Source organism: Cupressus sempervirens, chromosome 4, assembly GCF_028749045.1.
Source record: "Cupressus sempervirens isolate cs-2001-9-10 chromosome 4, ASM2874904v1, whole genome shotgun sequence".
Taxonomy (NCBI): Eukaryota; Viridiplantae; Streptophyta; class Pinopsida; order Cupressales; family Cupressaceae; genus Cupressus; species Cupressus sempervirens.
The window spans coordinates 256,704,566-256,727,561 of NC_143121.1; the positions used below are offsets into that span (position 1 = coordinate 256,704,566).

The window sequence follows — 22,996 nt, forward strand, 5'->3', positions numbered from 1 at the left end:
CAATGAATATAATACTATTGTGTACTCTTTACAGTCTATGTTATATACTTTACTTCCTGTTTGAAATTAATCTTTGTAAACCCACGAGGGCAAACATGTGTTACATTCATCATAGATAAGTCTTAAGAGTTATGTCTTAAGACTTTAATGACCTGTACCAAATTACTACTATCACTTATATTTTCATTGCTGCACATCTCTATCTTTTATATGAATAATCAAGGAGTTTTCTTTACAGTTGCCGCATGGTAGGATATACATCAAAACAGTCACTAAATCTAATCACCATATTATATGATAGTTGTCAATATTGGGACTTGAGAGGATATTTATATATCATTAGCTTGTTGATTATGTGCATGCAACTTGGCTTCATTTTGAATATGTGTTTATATCCATGCTTCAATCCTTTGTACGTTCATTACTAATAACCTCTATCACTAATTTATATGTTTTCTCGTTTACCCTTCGTGAATCTTTATAAGTAATCTTCTTGAAACACAATCTTCTTCCTTTTAACTCTTTCTGTAGCTTACTTCTATTCAACTGTGAGACCTATAGAGACCTACAACTTTGGTGTATACTTTTTGAACTTTCTATAGCTTACTTCTATTCAACTATGAGACCTATAGAGGCCTCCAACTTTGGTGTATATTTTGATTGTTTCTATGCAACACAATACTCTTTCGTATCTTCTTAACTCCTAAGAAACATCAGCATCTTCTTCATCATTGTTTTCCTTTTTATTTATATCATTAGCAAGATGATCATATATACAAGTGTTTTGATCCTTTGACATTGATGATGGTTATGCTTATGTGTTTGTTCTAACTTATGAAATCATTTCACATCATTGACAATTCTTCCATCAAACCGAACTTTGGTTGATAAATTCACATCCTGCTGGGAAATTTGTCTCTTCTCTGCCTTAAAAGTAAATTCACACCTTCCCATTTCTACCTGACTTAATTTTGCATCCAATCTTATTTAAACCCACACAAGAATCTTTTCAAACTCATTAAGGTTGGCACATAATTTTCTCCTTAAACAGAGATAGATCATCTTACTTTACATTGATTATTATGTCTTCACTGGAGAAATTTGGATCAATTATTTGCATTTTTTCCTTTGGATTTTCTTGTCAAAATGGAACCTATGCTGGAAATCAAAGCCTAAATGTTGGTCATTGCTTGCAATCATACCCAAGTTGAAAATAAGCATAGTAACATGCGGATGTGTCCCCAACATTTTGCTCGCTGCACTCAAGACGAGGATGCACCCAGGACAAGGAGATAGCATTTCCGCAACCTCAACAACACCACCATTGCGCCGCCAGCAAGGGAACATCCCTACATTCCTGCTGGGGACATGGTGACAGGAACGCGTCCCTCAACCCAGCTGGGGACAATCAATCGTCCACCATTTTGGCACATAAAAAAGTGCAAAAAATAATAATTTAAAAGGTTTTAATATATTGTCTTTTATTGTTTACTAAACCTAGGGTATGTAAGGCTCATTAAGAGATTGCTATGTTTTCTCATTTCTAGTCATTTCATGGTTTTCCAATTTTTGTAACAGCAGCAAGAAGAAAAGTAAACAGCTCATAACAAAATGATTATTTTAGTGAAGAGTGTGTGTGGAAGGCAAAGAGGAGTAACAAAGAGCAAGAAGAAGAGCAAAAGGAAGATTTTTCAGCTTGTTCAAGAGATTTTTGGAGCAAAAGGTAGGGTTTCTCATGGTTTTTTAATTTTATTTTCTGATTTTTCAAGTCAAAATCAATGTTTTTTCTTTCTAGTTTGTAGTTTTTAGTTCTTAATTGAATTTCACTTATAGATTTTAGTAGATGTTTCTTGTTTCATTTCTTAATTTCTTTTGCTTCAATTTTAATTAAAAAATTTGAGATTTTGAGGAAGGGCATAGGCTGAAAGCACGTATTTATTTTATATTTATTTCATTTTATGAAATGCAACATGAAAATGACCTACCAAGGTCATGACTCAATTGAGTCAAATCACAATGGTGATGAGATGGATTTACAGGCCCATTCTCATAACAGCGAAGAAGATTACTACCCTGAGGGTGAGCATGATGAAGAGAACGAGGAAATCGATTCACAATCAGCAGATAATTGGTCATCCGGTCCACCAGCTATAGATTGGCCCTCCACTCTTTTGGCAAAGTGGGCTAGGGATAGTTATGACCCTAAATCTCCTCTCTCATAGTTTGGAACAAGGACAACTACATGAACAATTTATGTGGAGGTACAAGGAAGTGGAAATGCAACATTTGTGGGACAAAATGGTTTGGTAGCATCACCAGAGTGAATGTACACTTTCTATTTTGGATAGGAAAAGGTGTGGGTGCATGCAAGTTCTTGATGAAAGCCAAAAAAATTGCATTACAAAATCAAGTTCACCAAGCCTTTGTCATGCCCCCATTTTCGGAGGTAGTCTGATTTAATTAATTTGATTAACTTGGTTGTCCAAAAAAATGAATATTTTATGAGGACGACTAATTAATCATTTTAATTAAATAAATAAGTAATATTAAGTTAATTATTTATAAAGTTATCAAATAAATAAATATTAAAAGATAACTTTATATTTAATTAATTTAATAAAGTGACTTGAATTATAAAAAATTTAATAAAGTCACTTATTAGATAAAATCAAAATTGTTCAAGAAGTTTCTGGAGAAGATGGAAAGAAAAGAATAAATAGGCACCCCGGGGCTCCATTCGAAACAGGCAGTTGTTAATCTCTCTCTTGTTATTAGACTGTGATTCAATCACAGGTGCATTGTGGAACCTAGGGTTCCTGCAATTGTCACAATTGGCCATTGAGAACGAAAACTCTCAATAGGTACGCAATTTTGAGGGTGTGAAATATCATCTAAATTATTGCAGATTGGAGGTGGCATTCAGTCATTTCATCAAGGCGGTAATCTATGGCTTAAGGCCAAAATTTTGCAAGTTCATTCTGAGAATTGGAAATCAAAGATTAAGCTATTTTGAAAGATTGGAGTTTATTATTTACGGGATCAGTTGGCAAAAAAAAAAAAAAAGAGTAAGGTGACTTCTTTAGCATTCTATATAGAAAGTCGCAGTGTGAGCAGATCAGGGGGTAGAAGAACGAGTCCAGAATTATCTTTCCCGTCTAGCAGCGTTTCAGTACATCATCGAGTTCATCTCGCGGAGCATGAAGAATTAATTTTAAAAAAATCGCAGGTCACAATCTGGCACGTTTTTGCCCATACCAGACGGTTCAGCTATAGCCGTAAGGTTGTGAATTAATCTAAATCCGTTCACATGACCCAGGGCACAGATTCTTGAATCAAGTGGATTAAATTATAACCGTCGGGCAATTTGGATTCTTCAGTTCTAAGCATTGCAGACCTGAAGACAAGGCTGGAAATAGTAAACGGCACGAACTGCGGATTAAGGCATCCGCTAAGGCATTTTCCAACTATTTCAGGCCGCTTACGGGTCAGGCCGAAGGTGTCACCAAGGGACGCATTATCTCTGGCCAATCCATTTTAATTACTAAGGACGCATTATCTCTGGAACAAGACCGTAGGAGCTAACAGACTTAGCGATTTATGAGCCGGCAGCTACTTCAGAAGTCTAATCTCGAATAAGTCTGGGAATCGATTATTTCCAAGGGAAAACTAGCGTATCCGCCAGCGTTCCAGTCCGGCATTTGAGCGACCAGTATTGGTAAAACCGAACAGCACTTTCGCACATTGACATGATTCCACTCGGCGGCAGCAACAACACGTTTTTCATCAGTCTGGGTGCTCGGTACTGAAGGTGGTTAAAAAAATAGAAAATTTGCAGTGGACGCCGGAATTGGGTAAGAATCCATCATGGGTTAACAACTTCGAATTATAGGTTGTGGTGACTGTCGACAAAAGAACCCATGCGGCAGTAGGAGTGGAAGGCGGGTCAAGAAAATATCTAAGATCCAAGCCATCAGCGTCCATCACCGTGGGAGATTGGGAAATTTGCAGATTTGGATAATTCCGCAGAGTTCAATATTACTTCTCCACAAGTGGCAAATGCGACCTTTTTCCAGATCAAGCGGAGTTCAATTGGCATCAAGGTTCAGACAAATTCAGGTTTTCTCTTTGACATTGTATATATATATCCTGTCCGGGCTCTGTATTTAATTATTGGATTGTTATTAAATATTGAAGGATTTTCTTATAATAAGAATCTTTCCTAAACATTGTTGGTTACATTGTTACTTGATGAATTTGCTGGAGACAATACAAATTAGCGAATACATCCCAAGTACTTGACAAATTGTTGTAGTTCAGTTTTGGGTGTAATTTAGTAGTACTTTAAGACAGGCTCATTTCAGTGGTATCAAAGCTTGTTTGCTAACTGTCTGATAAAACCTCATACTCCTGAAGAAGTAAGATTTTTTTTTTTTGGTGTTAAAAGAAGCTATAACCTGTCGGGGTTATTTCAGCCTTGGGGTGTTTGAGATGATTTATGAGTTGAGGTACCTACCACCTTGACTCTTAGGCAATAGGTTGAGTCTTCAGCAGGCTTATGAGAAGGGGCAGGCAAGTTTTTCTACTCCTATACGACAACAAAGAGCTACATCATTTGGAGGGAAGCCTTAGGTCCTTCTACATCTAGTGTTATGCCTGAAGGTTAATCCAACAAGTGGAAAAGATAGGTGTCATCCGAAGGTAACCCTTTAGCTGATTTATTTAATGCTCGCATGAGAAGGGAGATAGAGGATGTTATTGGTAGATTTCTTTTTTCCAATGGCATACCTCTTCATGTGACACAGTCTCCTTATTATAAATAGATGATGCAACTAGTGGGAAGGGGAGGAGGAGCGTGATTTGTGCCACCAAGTGAGCACAAATTAAGAGCTATAGTCCTAGATAGAGAGTATGCCAACATTGCTATAGAGAAGGAGAACTTGACGCCAAATTGGGAGCAGTATGGTTGCAGTATAATCATAAATGGGTGGACAAACATTAGGAACCGTCCGCTCATCAATATCATTATTACTTGCACAGAGGGTCCATTTTTTCTCAAGACTATTGACTGTTCAGAGCATTGAAAGAGCGTTGATTTTCAGTTTAAAATCCTTCGGAATGCTATTGAGGAGGTTCAACCACAAAATGTGGTCCAAGTAGGGACAGATGCAGCACCTCTACGTAGAGTTACAGGGAGACTTGTTGAGACAACTTGCAAACATATTTGGTGGACTCCATGTTGTGTACAAGCCATGAACAATGCACTAAAGGACATGGGGAAGATTGCCTCGATTAAGAGAGTAGTGAGTGATGCTAGAGATTGCGGATGTTTATCTGCAATCACCACACATCACATGCACTTTTTAGGAGCTTCATAGAGGAGTTCCTAAAACCAGTTGAGATTGGATTGGCTGGAGAGAATGATTGGGTTGAAGAAGCCATTGCAACTCATGGTTATGACTAATGAGTGGAATTGGCGGGATGGGTCAAAGATAGAGCAGGGGATTAGGTGAAGGAGATAGTGAAAAGCGATGTATCTTGGAGTGATGTAAAATACATTGTCTTTATCATCACCCCAATTTTCTAGGTCATCAAATATGGGGATGGAGATGTAACTATCCTTGGAGAGCAGTACGAGTGGATTGATGTTATGCTTGGCAGATGAGGGCAATTCTGCGAGAAAAGAACCCAAGGTTAGCATTTTACAATAAGCACATTCAGCCTATTATTCAGAGTAGATGGAACAACCTCAACACTCCCTTACATATGGTTGCTTATGCATTGAATCTGAAGTGGTACATGGCTAGGCCTGAAAGAGTTACACCACTAATTGATGATGAGGTGATCTATTATCAATTTAATTATTTAATAAATTAATCAATTATCATGTAATTGTAATCCCGATCAATGCAATCACCTTTATGTCTTAGAAGTTTAGAACTTCAACTTTTGAAGTTAGTACACTTACACTTACGAATATTTAATTTTTTAATTTTCAGATTTTAAAATTTGAATTTCAGGTTAACAAAGGATTCTTTAAGTTCATTGATAGGATGTATGAGTCTATGACATTGAGACAACAAGGAAGATTCACACTGACTGGACCAAATTTGCTACTCTTAGGGGCTCCCCAGCTAGAGAAAAGGCCAACATAAAAACAATGGCACAAGAGGGTCCTATTTTGTGGTGGAATTGTCATGACCCGAAATCAACTACCACACTAGTCATGCGTCTCATGTCTCAGGTTTCTTGTTCAACTTTAGAACCTAAATTCTAATTATTAAAATATTTAATTATATGTTTTCACTTTTACTTTTTAGTTATGAAATTCAATTTTCTGATTCTCATACTAGTCACTTGATTGCTATCTCAAGTATCTAGTTCTTCAATTTCTGAGAGGAACTGGTCTACTTATAGCTTCATCCACTCTCTTAGAGGAACAGACTTACCTTTGAGAAAGCAAAGAAGCTAGTGGTTGGACATTGTGCCTTGCATATCAAAGATCGCAAGACACATGTGGCTAAGGAGAGCCTTGCAGTGCGATGGGATGTAGAGCCAAAGCAGCCATCACAAGTTGATGAGGATGCAAATACTTTTGATGCAAGGTTGGTCTATATTCCTCTTGCAACACTTACCCTTGAAGTGGCTGAGAGTTTGGATGATGATTTTATTGAGCTTGGACCTCATCTTGGCATGGATGATTAGAGGCCTCTCAGCAGCCTCTACTATATTTTGGCAGCCCTTGGGCCATGAATAGTTGACATTTTGTCTTTTGACTTTATATTGAGACTTGGATATGTGAAATTTGAACCATTGAACATTGAACATTAGGATCATATCATGGTTGATGCTACTTGATGTAATTAAGTTTATGATGACATTGAGTGATTGATGAGATAGTGATACTCTTACTTTTGCTAAATTGATAATAGGTATTTGTGAATTTTCAATTTGAATATTCAATCTTTGATTACTTAATTTATTTGATAAATGTTAGAACTTAGATCTTTTTTATTATTTATTATTCAATGTTCAATGCAATGTAAAACTAAACTAGCTATGGCAGTCTTCATGAACTTATACTTCATATTCATGGCTTATATTGTTATACATCTTTCCATAATTAGTGCTTTAAGTATCATATGTAAAGTATATACTATATACCCCACATCGTACCCACCCTGTCCCCCATTGTCGTCCCCAAAGTGAGGCCCCTTAATCCCCCCATTCTAGAAACTTGTCCACAAGTCCCCTAAGTCAATGTAATTAAATGAATGGATGTTGATAATGAGTTCATTTTCAGCTTGAGAACTCTTGTAAGTTAAATGTGATCATCTCCATTAATCAATCCTAAAACAAAATTACTAAAATAACTCCAAAACCCTTGCCCTTTGATAGTCAAAATTCCCACATCTTTTTGCAACAAACTTGAGAAAACCTCTCTACATTGAAGAATGGCTTGTTTATAGAGAAATTTGCCTTGTTTTCCTTTTCAATGCTTTGCCATCAGATATTTAATGCATAGTCTTACTAAATTTAAGCCTCTTGATCATTTCAAAATTCAAGTTTGGGCCCTAGGATGTATTGAACATCCCCCAATCATTGTAATTGCAGGTCATCATTGAATTTTGAACATTATTAATTAGATGTCCAAGCTCTTCATTGCTTAATTGGTGTTCTACATTGAATTTTGATTCCCTGTGTTTTTTATCAAGGCCCCTAGATTTGGATCTGCCCTCAAACACAACACTTGGATATTCAAACTTTATAGATCCTTGAGGCCTCTCCAGAGGATATACTTCATTTAATACACAAGGCTAGAGATTAGAGCCTATATGGACTCTGGAGTCTTTGGGCAATTTTGGCATATGTACGTCGTATTTTTGCAATGAATTATGAGTGTTTGAATCTTGTGTATTTGCTATGTATTCATTTTATTGAGTCAATGTTGTGACATTCATTTTCAATTTTGCCTCTATATATATAAAAAAATCCCCCTTTTTTAATAGCCATCACTTTTCCCTAAAATCTAGCTTCGAACTGTGCCTGTATCAAAAATGCGTCCTCGTCCCCTAAAATGTCCTCGTCCCTAAAACTTTGTGGAGCATAGGGATGAAGTAATCTCACATTTCTAGGCTTTAACGGAGACTATGCGGCAAATATTGGTTGAAGGTGGAGTAGCCAAGAAAGAAGTAAATGACCATGTCTGCTAGTATAGTGCAATAATCATGGCAAATGAAATATTTGAGCATATCAAAAAGGAATCAACACAATTGGGAAAAGTTCTCAGAAATCTTCGATATAGAATTTATTCTAGCTACAACAATGTTATCACTGAGACTGGCCGAAAATGAAATAACTATGGAGAACCTAAGAAGTAAACTTGAGGAGTTATTACAGTTGAATTTATTGGGAAAGGATGACTTTGAGAACATTTCCAATTTCTCAAATATCATGCATAAGACCAAGGACTCCTGGTCATATTGGGAGAGTGATTTAAGCAGAGATGGCAAATCTGGATTTCATGTGAGAAGTGGTGCCAAGTATCAATGTAGAGATGAGTTGGAGACCATGTTAGCAAGATTCCAAGCATCCAAGAAGCAAAGTCAAAACTAAGCTATTTTCGGCACAAGGAGCATTTAATGCATAGTAGACATTCATGTCACCTATCTCTTCTTCTCAATGAATATGCAAATTGGGCATTTATTACCTACTAGAAAGGTGGCTTTCTTTCTAATTTGTTTGTGTGGATCAATGGATTAAATGTACAATTCTACTTTTTCTGTGCCCTAATTAGGGCTGATGTGGCACAATCTAAGCCATTGGTTTTGTTTCAATCCAGGTCACTCATTGTAATCAAGGACCTATATAAAGCCATCACTTCTCATTTGTTAAGGACAAAATATGGAGATTGTTGTTCTAAGCTTCTGAAATAATAAAACTACCATTGAAGTTTGGTGATCTCCTGAAGTGTGTTAGTGCTTGCATGTTCTATTTGTTCCCTTGCTTAGATTAGATTTGTTTGAATAAGTGTTTTGATGTCAATGAAGAATGAAGTGGTGTTTGATGAATTCCATGGCTCATACTTTGATAGTTTGTTGATTTTAAGTAGTAGGGTAAAGTTAGCTTGAGCCCTCCCTTTTGTAGATCTCAACTTCCATTATTAAATGTGTGTTCTTTTTTATGGTGTTCATTATGGTCTGAAAATCCATTGCATAACCCACTGAAGATTGCACCAATTCTTGCGGAGTTGTAGTTGATCTTGGTGAAGCTATGCTTAGCAATTTTGGAATTTGTCCATCAAAGCAGTATCTATTGATATCATATCACTTAGGATTAGACTAGAAGTGATAAACCCTATTCTCTTTACTTTCTACATACTGAAAGCCCAAAAAAGAATTCTATAGCAAAATCACCCACCAGATCCCATATCCAATATCACTTGAAGTCTGTAAAGAGCTTTGCTAGCTATGATAACACTGTAAAAACCCACACACTAGATGGGTTCTAACCAAACCAACATTCTGCCTTAAATGTTCAATATATTCTGAAGAAATTTCATCAGACAATTGTATGGTTATTGAAATCTGAAGTTATTAAGAAATCATAAACCGGATAAGAGTATTCAAGCTTCGTTTCACCAAACATAGCAAGCTTGATACATAAGCATTTACTCAAACACACTTATAGCAATAAAAGTTTATTATTTCTGAACAAAAATTTTGTCATACAAATGACTGATAACCATGCAGGTTAATAATGCAAAATCACAGTAATATAGTAAAAGTTTACATGGAAAAAACTACTTCAAACCCAAAATATTTTGTGATGACATTTCATCAAACATGTAGAAGATGTCTTCCAAGCTCATGGCTAAACATTAGACTGCTAGAGACATACAGGAATTTCCAGCTTTACAATACCTCAATGCCGCAAACTTAAGATATCTAACCAATAAATAATATGCTCCAGAAAAAAAATTGGGACCACAAAAGACTTTGACAGCAGGCCTATGATTGGGTTCGCAAAAACTGTTTATGATCTTTGTTATCTACACACGTTCTCTAGCTTCAATATGAACAGTTGCCTCCAAAATCTGTCCCAAATCAGCCAGCTGCTAATGAACTTTATCAAATGCCAATGAGAAAGTTTCAGCTTCCTGTAATTGGATGTCCAGACCTGCTTCTATTTGTTGTCTGATTCCAGCTATAAGAAATCCTTAATTATCTCCAAAATATGTGATTAAATCCCAATGTGAATTCTAATTGATCCCAACAAACATTTGAATCACAATTAGGGCATCCATCTTAAAGCTCTCTCAGAAGATCAAATTCAAAGTTCTTTCACTTCCTCAAATGATTGCACAGATGAAGAATCCCTTCTCTCCAATGGTTGAAGTTCAAACCCTGGTTTCTTCTTCTAATAAACTTCACCAATTTCAAAAAACATAAGCAACATAAGGCAAAAGAACTCATGCGCATCTTTTATAACTTTTGTGGGAGAACTCAGACACTTTCCCACTCAATGTGGGATAAATAGATATACTTTTCCCCTTTAATAATTTGTTCACTCCAATACTTTAACTAATACCTTAGCTTACGCTTCCATGAATTAATCGAATAAATGGCCCCTTCCAATGATCAGTCAGCCCTCAAATGAAATTATAACTTTATAATGAGTCGTTTAATGTTTTAATAGAATTTGGTCTGTAAAGTTTCTGCAAATTCTGTCCTAAGTAATTCAGACTAGTATAATATCCTAGGTTGATGAAAATGAACTTCATAATATTCTGAAGTACGGAGGAGTTGTCAACTTTTATTCTGAACTGAATGTTATTTATCTCTGCAATAAATTTGAATTGGTATTATTGCTTGAGGGAGCAGACTTGTGATTATTGTGTGTCCTCAAACTGCAATAATTCCTACCCTATATATCAAGACCAAAGGGCATGTCCCTTAAAGGGACATGACCCTATCTAGGTCGGCCAAACATCTCTTGTAGAAATCGGTTCCTAGAAGGAAGTAACACAAGGTTAACTAAAATAACCATTAGTTATGAATAGTATACAATGTAATCTCTACCCAAAGATTGCCACCCATTCTAGTGTCAAGACTGATGTATATATATGCCATCTATGATATAATAGGTGAAGATAAAGGTGTGGTCTACACTTTCTCAGACCAGTATGATTATCAATGTTAATATTTAACGCTCCCTCTTAACTTGATAATCATACTAAGGGATAACATATCTAGCATCATCAATTACGATGAATAAGCATAGATACTGAGTCATATAACCATCTTGTGATATGACTCATCTCTTATACTAGTAATGTCAGTATTGCATATAATGCAATACACATAGGATAAAATCCAAAGAATGATTAAATTCTTCATTGATCCAGGTTGTGACACATAGGAACTGGTAATCCTATATCACAGCTTGATCTTGAGTTAAGATATACCAAAAACAAAATAAAGTCTGAAGAATAAATTCTTCCTTTATCCAAGTTGTGATTAGTAGGCATAGAAATGCTTATATCACAAATGATTTCGCAACTCACCTAGATCTAATAGTAGTTCTTTAATGTTCAATACATTATCTGAGGAACCGTCATCTCTCATAATGTCTTTTATACAAGTATTCATTATCTCGGAGATCATCACCTCTTAGATAATGAATATAGATGGTGGAGCCCATAACAGTCAATAGCCTAACAAATTAAATTATTTTATTAATAATTTAAAGAATACAAATGGATTATAATTCAACCATACCAAGTGTTCTCTTGAAGTGATCTATCTTCACTCTAGATAAAGGTTTGGTGAGTATCTTTGTTGTCTGATCTGCAGTGCAAATATATTCTAGTTTTACAATATTCCTGTCTACCATATCTCTTACATAATGATAAGGAATTTTGATATGCTTGGCCATGTCATGAAAAACTGGATTCACCGAAAGCTTGATGGAACTCTAATTATCACAATGAATAATCGTAAGATTCATGACTTGCCCAAATAATCCCACAAGTAACTTCCTTAGCCACACTGCTTCTCAAGAGGCCATTGTTGCTGCAACGTATTCAGCTTCTGTGGAGCTTTGAGCTACTGAAGACTACTTTCTGCATATCCAAGATATCATAGCTGATTCTAAACTGAAACAACATCCTGAAGTACTTTTTTTGTCTTTAAACTTCAACCCCAATCTGAGTCAGTGAATCCATGTAAATCTAAATCAACTTTCTCATATTTGAGCCCGAAATTAAGAGTGCCTTGTAAGTATCTCATAATGTCTTTAACTACAATTAGGTGAATCTCCTTTGGCTCACACATAAACTGACATCAGGCACTAATAGAATAGCAACTATTAGGTCTTGTATTTACCAAGTACATAAGGGACCCAATCATCTGTCTGTAGAGAGTAGAATCTATAGAAGGTGATTCCACTACTGCTTCTTTAAGTTTATGTAGATTAGTCTCCATTTGAGAAGACATAGACTTGCAATTCCACATTCCAAATCTCTTCAAAATATTTGATGTATACTTCCCTTTATTAGGTATAATGTTGTCAGAATTCTGTCATACTTCCAGTCCTAGGAAGTAATGAAGGAGTCCCAAGTCTTTCATCTCGAACTCTCTAATTGGATCTTTCATGCATTGATCTATGAGATGATGATCACCTCTTATTAGTAAATCATCAACATTCAGAATCAGAATTACCATATCATCTTTATCTCTTTTATAATATAAATTTTGATGACTTCATTTTCGGAGAATCTAAGCCGGTGAGATACTTATCAATTCTTTCATACCAAGCCCTTAGAGCCTGCTTAAGCCCATAGAAAGCTTTCTTGAGCCTACAAACAAAAATGTTAGGATCATGAGTTTCAAATCCTTTAGGTTGCTCCAAATAAACTTCTTATGTAATCTTTCCATTTAGGAATGTTGTTTTTACATCCATCTGATGTACTTTCCATCCCTCTGATGCTGCAATGGCTAGGACTGCTCTTACAGAGGTATATCTGGCAACAAGAGAAAAAAGTTGTTAATAAACAATCCCTTATTTCTGAGAGAATCCTCTGGCTACAAATCTAGCTTCATATTTCTCAATGCTATGATCAGCAGCATGCTTTATTTTAAATATCCACCTGGAAGAAACAACAGATTTTCCTTTAGGTCTTGGAGCAATTTCCCAAACATCATTCTTTACAATAAATTAGTATTCTTCTGTCATAGCTTCTGTCCAAGCTATATGTTAAATAGCATCTAAAGGATTGGTTGATTCTATTTTGGACAAATCATTCATGTTTGTTGCATAACTAGAAAATCTTTTGGGTCTTTTGCTTTCTCTGAATATTCCAGAAGGTGTAGCAAAATCTTGTGCTTCCTCGATTGTTTTAATGGCCCAAAGTGGTCTTTTCTTTGAATTTTAAGTTTCTCCAAGATTTAGATTTTGAATTTCACCTTCAATTTCTTCTATGTTCTCCCTCTGAGACTCTGACTCAGTATTTCTTTCAAAACTAGGTAAAAGAGAAGGTTCTTCAGAACTTAGGGCTCTTTTGAATGCTAGATCTTCTTCAAAAATTACATCCCTCATAAGTTTAATACTTTTCTGTCAAGGTATGAAAATCCTATATGCTTTGGATGTTTCACTGTACCCTACAAAAATACCTTTCCTTCCAGAGGGTTCTAACTTAGTTCTCTTTTCTTTTGGAACATGGATATATACAGGGCACCCAAAAATCCCAAGATGACCTATATTGGGGTTAACCTTAGTAAAGACTTCTTCAAGAGTTTTATTTCTAAGGTAAGAGTGAGGGCTTCTATTTTGAATATAAATAACAATACAAGAGGCTTCTTCCCAAAGATAATATTCTAAATTTTGATCAAATATCATAGCTCTAGCAGCTTCTATAATTGTTTTATTCTTTCTTTCTGCTATCCTGTTTTATTCTGGGTTATAAGGAACGGTGCACTCCCTCTTAATTCTTGTTTCTTTACAAAACCTTTTAAACAAATCTGAGGTGTATTCTCCTCCATTATCAGTTCTAAGAGTTTTAATTTTATGTCCTGATAAGTTTTCAGTTAATGTTTTGAATTCTTTAAATCTCTTTAGGATTTCTTCTGATTCTTTGCACTTTAAGAAGTAAATCCATGTTTTCCTAGAGAAGTCATCTATGAACAAAATGTAGTACCAGAATCCTCCACGAGAAGGAATAGACATAAGTTCACATAAATCTGAATGAATTAATTCCAAAACATTATTTGTCTTTTTAGTGCTATCATGAAATGGACTTTTGGTGTTCTTACCCAGAGCGCACCCTTTGCATATGCTTGAGTGGTCTTTATTTAAATTTAGGTAAATCAATAACCATCTTCTCCATAGTTGATAAGGTTTTGAAACTTAGATGTCCTAATCTTCTATGTCATATTTCATTTATGTCTGCAGCTTCATGAATTAAGACTTGAATGGGTCGACTAGATTCTAAATTCAAGTCATACAAATATCCTTTTCTCTGACCAATCAACTTCGCTTTCTTAATTGAGGAGTTCTTTGCCCAGGTTATTACTTTATCGTCCATGAAGCAACATTATGTCCATCATCTTCATGTTTTGTAACCGAGATTAGATTTCTTTTTATTCTTGGTATGTAGAATACTCCTTTGACGAAAAGAGAATTTCTCGATTTTAGTTTCAAGGTGCAGTTTCTTAATTGAGGAGTTCTTTGCCCAGGTTATTACTTTATCGTACATGAATGCAACATTATGTCCATCGTCTTCAAGTGTTGTAACCGAGATTAGATTTCTTTTTATTCTTGGTAAGTAGAGTATTGCTTTGAGGAAAAGAGAATTTCCTAATTTTAGTTTCAAGGTTCAATTTCCAATTCCTTCGACGCAATGTACTGAATTATCGCCAATGGTAAGTTCGTCATTAAACTTTTTTGATATAGAGTCTAGTGCTTCTTTGTATACCGTTATATGTCTAGAAGATCCACTATCAATTACCCATGTTTTACTTGAGATTTCATTTGATAGTGACGAATACAATACATGATACTTGAGATCATAGTTATCTTCTTCCCTTGTAACATTTATACAGTTCACTTGTTGTTTAAAATTCTTAGGACAATTAGATCTGTAGTGTCCAAACTTTTCACATCTTAAACACTTTATTTTATATAAATTTTTCGTGAGTTTGCCATTCTTTTGATTTTCCTTTTTCTTCTTGAAATGCTTCTTCTTGCCCTTATAGGAGTTTGTATTAAGAACATGAAGTTCTTCATCTTCTGTTTTCAATTTCCCTCCTTTCTTTAGTTTTCTAGATTCTTCTTGAAGACAATCTTTCTTAAGTTTGTTGAAGTCAGGAAGTTTATCTCTGGCACTTATACCTTGTACAAAAGTTTCCCATGAATTTAGTAATCCATCTATAGCCATCAGTGTTAATTCTGTGTCACTAATGATGGTTCCTATACTTGAAAAATCATCTCTTATGCTAGCAACCCTTAGGAAAGAAGAATTCATTAATTCTTCTTTCTTTATTTGTATGTGATTTAGCTACCTTTTCAGTGCAAGGACCCTAGTTGTATTGTTGACCTCATGCATTTAGTAGTGCATTCATCATAGCAAACGTTGTTTGATGTTTTGTAAGCATGGGTACAATATCATTTTTCACTCCATCTAATATGATTTGAATGGCTTTCCTATTTCCTTTGATCCAAAAGGATTTGTTAGGTTCAACTATAGGTTGTTTGGATACTAATTCAACAAATTGTTACATCATTTTCTTCAAGAATCGTCATGATTCTGAATTTCCAGGCATCAAAGTGTTCATTCCCATCAAACTTGTCCTCAGGTCTGATTGTGTATGCCATTGAAGATAGAAGAATGATGCTAGATATATTTAAGGTCTGATTACTTAATTTGCAAAGCCTAGGTTTGACTAACAAAGCTTTGATACCAGGTAAAGTTTCTGCAAATTCTGTACTAAATAATTCAGACTTGTATAATATCCTTGGTTGCTAAAAATGAACTTAATATTCTGAAGTATGGAGGAGTTGCAAACTTTTATTTTGAACTAAATGTTATTTATCTCTGCAATAAATTTGAATTTGTATTATTGCTTGAGGGAGCAGACTTGTGATTATTGTGTGTCCTCAAACTACAATAATTCCTACCCTATATATCAAGACCAAAGGGCATGTCCCTTAAAGGGACATGACCCTATGTAGGTCCGCCAAACATCTCTTGTAGAAATCGGCACCTAGAAGGAAGTAACACAAGGTTAACTAACATAACCATTAGTTATGATTAGTATGCAATGTAATCTCTGCCCAAAGACCACCGCCCATTCTACTGTCAAGACTGATGTATATATAATATATATGCCATCTATAATATAATAAGTGAAGATAAAGGTGCAGTCTGCACTTTCTCAGACCAGTAGAATTATCAATGTTAATATTTTACATGGTCACTGAAATAATAATAACAAAGTATACGTTGTCTGAAACAGGAATCCCACCTATTATTTCCCTACATGACCAATTTCACTTTCCAAAAATAGGAAGGGCCCCTCTCAATCATCACCACACTAACCATAATAGTAGGTACGTGAAACTAAACCCAAACAAAGCCCAATTTGAGCCAAACGACACATTAACCATTCAGCTTACCCACAGTCCAGAACTGACATAAAAGGAACCTTGGAATCAATTGTATGATCTTCCACAATCTTCAAATACACAAGATTTTGATCAAGAGAGGTTAAGATATCTCAATATTTGGTTCTACTATTGATAAGTCATAATACACATTGACAAGAAGTTACACCAGCATGTAAGGATTTATTTCCAAGAACGTATCAACCATAAGAGTGAATCTCCTTCCATGTTGCTTCAATACCATGTACACGTTCTCTTTCACATATTTTTAAGGTTTGTCTGAACGTGTGTGTGTATATTTATATGTATATGTATATAAAGTGGACTAGCTTCTTTCATGTACTAGAGTATATCAAAGGGTGGATATATAGAAAGGTTCAGTTTATTAGACTGTTAGCATATTGAAAGGAAAACTGTTTTGCAGAGAAAAGGATTCTTCTCATCAAGAATAATGGCTTCAGACACTCCAAAAATCATGTCCCCCAATTCTTATCTGTAGTGCAGTCATAGCTATTTGGCCTAGAAAACCAAGGTTCAAATTAATTGAGTTTAGGGATTTGTGTCATATTGTTCTTCAAACATTGTCCCTAGTAGAAAACAATACAAATGATCAAAAAAATTAATAGGGCCAAATCGATCTTCTTCTTCAATGTTATAGATGAGGATCAAACTCACATAGAACAACTAATCAAAAGGCATGTGGTTGCTCCAAAATGATCAACACATCGAAATATGAGAACCAAATCATTTGTAGAGTTAATTGCAATGCCTAAAAATGAAAGAAAATAAGAAGTTGGAAAGGTTCTTCATAACGGTTGCAAAACTAAGAGCATCACAACAAGCATAAGGGGAAATTATGTCAGATGACTCTCTTGTACACATCATTTTGAGAGTAGTGACCTCTACCTTTCAAGTGTTTTCCAATTATTTAAATGTGACCATGATAAGAGAAAAGAAATGGTTCTAAAACCTAAACACTTTAACTCCAGATGAACAAGTTTCACTTGGTGATGATACTTCCTATGAAGTGCAAGGTATAGGAGACATTTCTCTACCACTTAAGACTCACAAATATAAATTTAGGAAGGTTATTTCCTAGGCTCATGAACATAGAAAATTTACAAAAAGATGTGCTTCTGGACTTACAAAAGGACTTGCTTAATGCAATAAGAAAAACACAGCAAATAGTTTTCCTTTCCACCAGTAAAGTGCAGCATAAAGTTTCCGTCCTTGCAGCTTGCAATGCAGTTTTGTTGACAAGGTTCCAGATTTGCTGGTCACTCAAATCAAAGCAAAAGAGTCAACTGGTGCAATTAAATTAACTAACAATCTGGTCCTCCTTGCACACACAAGTACACCTTGACTATATTAATTGCAATCTTGTACAACTCAAGATCACACAATCAATATCTTCACAACATGACCAAACAAATCACCAAATTTGGTAACATAAGTATTCTCATTCATGGCCATTAAAGGTGGGCATATGATCATGATAACTACAAATTCGTACTAATTTCTTAATCAACTGTTGGTAATTAGGAACTTCAAAATTAGTGTTTAACGTGCAGGGTAAGAAACTTAACACATGTAGTATAGCACAATTCAACACGGAACAGATACTTTATTCATCACGTTCAATGATTACAATCCAAATAAAAATGACTACAATGATTCCAAAGTCCATCTCGAATGGGTACATATACCTTTCCAAAGGGGTGACTCAAGCGTCACACGCCCGTTTAGATACTATTCTACCTGTCGGCTACACTATAGATTTTACCGACAACATCATCCCCCTCAAAAGAAAAAGTCGTCTCCGGATGACAATTAACAAAATGGAATACATTAACTGACTAACTACAACAAGATAGATCTTTTTCTATCACACCAGTTTCACATTCGTCCCGTGCCTGCACCAAACTAGTCTCCAAACGACATTGCATCTATAGCCTCTAGTTGCATTTGTAGCCACTGCTCACACAATACTGTCTCCTTAATCAAGCTGACCTTGATAGCCACCCGTGCTGCTTTCTCTTCCAACTCCTGGGTACTGGATGATCAGCTCCTCCCGAGCTCCCTATGCATCCACCAAGACAGCTTCACATCCAACACCTACTCCAAGTGCCTCAATTCGTATCACCCTTCTCGAAAGGCTTGCTCCGTTGATCTCTCCACCTTTGCTACACAGACACTTTATGCCTGCAACAGCTTCAAGTCTCATCAACTGGTCATACTTCCCACGACTGATAACTGCACTGACTGGGGGTCTAGGGGCAGCGCCCTCACCGCCAAGACCAAATTAGCACTCTCAAACTCACACAAAACTACATGGAACACACTATTGTTGGCATTTTCTTCTGATTCCACACTCTTTTCTAGCAACTGCTTATGTTTTAATACCTTTTCTTATCTTTCTCTTTCCTTTGGCATCATGCATTACTCATTCTGAACTATTTCAATTGTCATCTTTTTTTTTTAAAGAAAACCTCCTATCACCCTTATTTTGTGTCTATCGGTCGTCTATCGGTGTACTGCAATCTTCTTCCCCCTCTCCAGTTCCTACCATACAGAATGGCTCCCCCTTCCTATATTGAAGATGTTCCCACTTCTACTTCTCTGACGTTTGGCTTCCTTGTTATTTCGAAACAATTTTAACTCACGTACGGTATTTGTTATAGCTTCCAAACACCATACGGCCACATACCATACGGTCAACTTCGGCTCTTTCTCCTATCGTACAAGCCTCCTTCCTCCTTTTTCTACCCATACACGCTTCACACGATCTTTCTGTCTTAACCGTACGGCCATTTAGTTCCCTACATGTTTCGTCCCCCAAGCCCTACAGTGTATCCTCTTGCTACCGTATTGCCTAAAAAATTTCTTCCAACTACCACTATACGGTTCAAATTCCTTCTGTTGTCACCGTACGGTCTCCAAATTTGTTTCTGTTTGCCACCATACGGTCTCCAAACTTGCTTTCATTTGCCACCATACGATCCCCAAATTTGCTTCCATTTACCACCGTACAGTCCTGCCTTGAATGTTGGGCATACAATCTTCGCTTCTGGCTACTTCCTTTTTACCGTACACATATGGTCTTATGTGGGTTTCATGTTCCTCCTACCACCGTGGCTCCACAGAATTTACTGCTTTTCACCTTCTTGTAGCCGTACGGAATCTTTAATAGCTCTGTGGTTTGCCTCTTAAGTCTGTATGGACTGAGGTCGTACGGTAGGCTGTACTTCTATTGCTCTTTATAGTTTGATTTCTCAATTATATTCTGATTTTGCTTCCTACTCTTTTAATACTTCATTCTTTAATTCACACTTAGAAACTATGTCTAACTCGTTATTTTATTTTCTTATTATACATATATACATTATTTACAGTCGGTTTTCTTTCTCTGTTGTTTGTTGACGAGGGACCATTTCTTTCATGGTATACTTTTGACTTCGATCCATTCACTGTATCTGGTATTTCTTTTTCGTCCAATGTCCATAACTTAATTGCCCCGTTATAGCCAACTTTCCGTAACTTGTACGGTCCGACCCATCTAACTTTAAAATTCCCAGGTCTGATTTCGTTTCGTCTATTATACTTCACCACTAACTGGCCCAGTTGAAACTTGTTTAATTTTAAGTGCTTATCATGCCATGCCTTCTGCCTGTTTTGTGTAACTTCGATGGCCCACTATATGTTCAGTCGTTGCTCATCAAGTTTGTTCCAACTGTACAATCTCTCCCTTAAGCTTTCTATGTTACCCAACTTGTTCTCAATTGCTATCCTCAAACTGGGTACCATGAACTTCGTGAGCTACCACTCCTTGCTATCAATAACTATGTTCTTGATTCTAAAACCTTCACTCCATACAACTGCAATTTTTATCAAGCCCTTCTTCTTTGTTTCCTATACAGCCTGTATGATGTGTTCTCCCTGTTGCCGGTACCTTTCTACTAAATTCGTGGTGCGGTGTAATCTTTCCTTTTTGCACAGTCCATTCACCGTGTATCGTACAATGGAATCTTTCCTTTTGTTGGGTTCGTACAATATGTTCCTCCCCTTAGCTTCAGCTGTAAACAGCTTTCCTTCTTCCGCTTCTCTATATTCCTTCAGACATTCATTTTTCTCTCCTTTTTCACCTTCGTCAACCCTTAACATATTACAGCTCGAAAAGAGCTCGTAATCCTCGATCTACCAATGTAGCAGTCCACTCACTGAATCTAGGTCATCATCAGTTGACCCTCCTCCTAATCTCAACACCCCTTCTTCATCTAGTTCCATCCTCTTTTACCTTCATCATCACTCTCGCCTTCTCCTTCTAAGTCTGACGACGTAGCTTCCCTTGCCATTTGTGTATGCAAATCAATTATGAATCTCCTGCCTCCTTTCTCCATAGACAGGGTGTTCCATTTCCAATGATGCTTTACCTTTGCTTGCACTAGCCAACCCCGTCCCAGAATGGCATCATACCTTCTTCTCTTCAATGGGACAATCACAAAATCTAGTAAAAACGATTGTCTCAATTGTTACCGGTTGTGCCATCAAAGTTCCCAACGGCTTTATCCCATGCTGATCTGCTATGAGTAACTAGAAAGTAGGTGGTCATAGTGTAGGTTACCCAAGTTTTTTTCCAAATATCTTCCGACAGCACATTCACCCCTAATCCTCCGTCAACACAGTACCCAAAATGCCCATCTCCACAACTGTCGGTTGTCTTCCTATTGCAAGTGTCAGTAGCATCGGGTCTGTTGTCGTTGTTACCTTACTATCCCTTACTTCCTCCATCACTCTCAGGGACGGTGTCATATTAATAATAGTTGTACACAACCGTGGCATCATGAAAAGAAGGTCATTTAGTTTAATCGGCACTTCTGTTTGCATTATCTGTTTCATCATGTTTTGTTCCACCAAATTCCTTATTGAAGTTTCGGTCGTGTCCTTTATTTGTGATATCGTTGCTTTCATCTACTTTTCTATTTCTGACTGTGCTTTTTGTAACCTCTCCTTCTCTTCTTCTGCATCTGGATATTTCGCTTTCCTCGTCTGCTCCTGTGTAACTGTCAGTACTTTCTCATCACACGTTTCAATGCTTAATAGATTTACCCCTTGTTTTGGACATTTTGCATCCTTGTGGTCCCCTGGACCACACCATCTACATAGTAGTTGTGGCATCTCCTTCGTAGGACAGTCCCTGGCAAAGTGGCCCCAAAGATTGCATGCCCGACACTATATCATCGACCATCCGTTCGCATCATATTGTATTCAACTCCGGCCTCTGTTGTTATTGTTGTTGTTTCCACCCCTTCCGCGTTTGTTATTATTGCGGTATCTAGCCGAAGTTGCATCATTGCTTGTATTATTGTTGTTGGACGCTTCCTGCATTAATAACACTTGTTGGCGTCCTTTCGCTTTCATATTAAATGGACACTCTTTCTAGAAATGTCCCGCCACCTGGCAGATGTCACAAAATTGTTTCTTCGGGCATGAATCCTTCGTATGGCCATCCTCTTTACTATCTGTGCACCACAGTTCTCCCTTCACTGTGTCCAGATTCTTTTTCAAATTCTTAAATTCTTTCATCATACGAAGCATATCTTTCTATAATGCTCGCACCTTCTTGTTCGACTCCTCATCACTACTGCTACTTTCCGAGGATAAAACATCTGAATCAGAGGATTTATGCTTTTTCTTCTTACTCGTCTTTTGTTCACTTTCTAAATTCATTGCACGAGTATACGCATCAGTGTACAACGTTGGTGGTACAATCTTCATCTTCTTTTTCAGAGCCGACTGTAGCCCTTCCACAAACCATCGTTTCTTCAAACTGTCTGCCAGTTGACTTTCCATCTTCCCAACCAGCTCTTTCAGTCATCTGGCATAGGCTCATACTATTCCATTCTTTCCTTGTTTAGTACTATATATCTTTGCTACTATTTCATTATCGTCCCGAAGCAATTTGAACTCTGCTATAAATTCTTTTATAATATTCACCCATGTAGTCATTTTCTGAAGGTCGGTGTCAAAAAATCAATCAATAGCCACATCTCGCAAAGTTGTTGGGAACTTCTGATCCAATAGTCCTCATCCATCACGACATTTGCCGCCCATATGGTTTCACACGTTTTACAATGTCGAATAGGGTTTGTTGTACCATCACCGTTAAAATTGGGTAATTTTTCTTTAGAACCTTCCATCGCTACTTTCCTTTGATTCTGAGGTACTTGTTGAGCACCCGCTTTGTTCTGTACACCTGCACTGCTCTAGATAGCAGCCTTGTTTTCAACAACTGCGTTGCCTGGTGAAAGGTCTTCTTTAAGTGAGGTTGTTCTATTCT

The 22,996-nt window shown here is 36.6% G+C and overlaps 1 protein-coding gene across 1 annotated transcript in view; it reads right to left on the reverse strand.

The window, feature by feature from the left end:
* LOC149560959 (Zincin-like metalloproteases family protein) overlaps nt 1-22,996 on the reverse strand; it is a 358,697-nt gene that overhangs the window by 189,156 nt on the left and 146,545 nt on the right. The gene's annotated exons all lie outside the window — the stretch shown is intronic.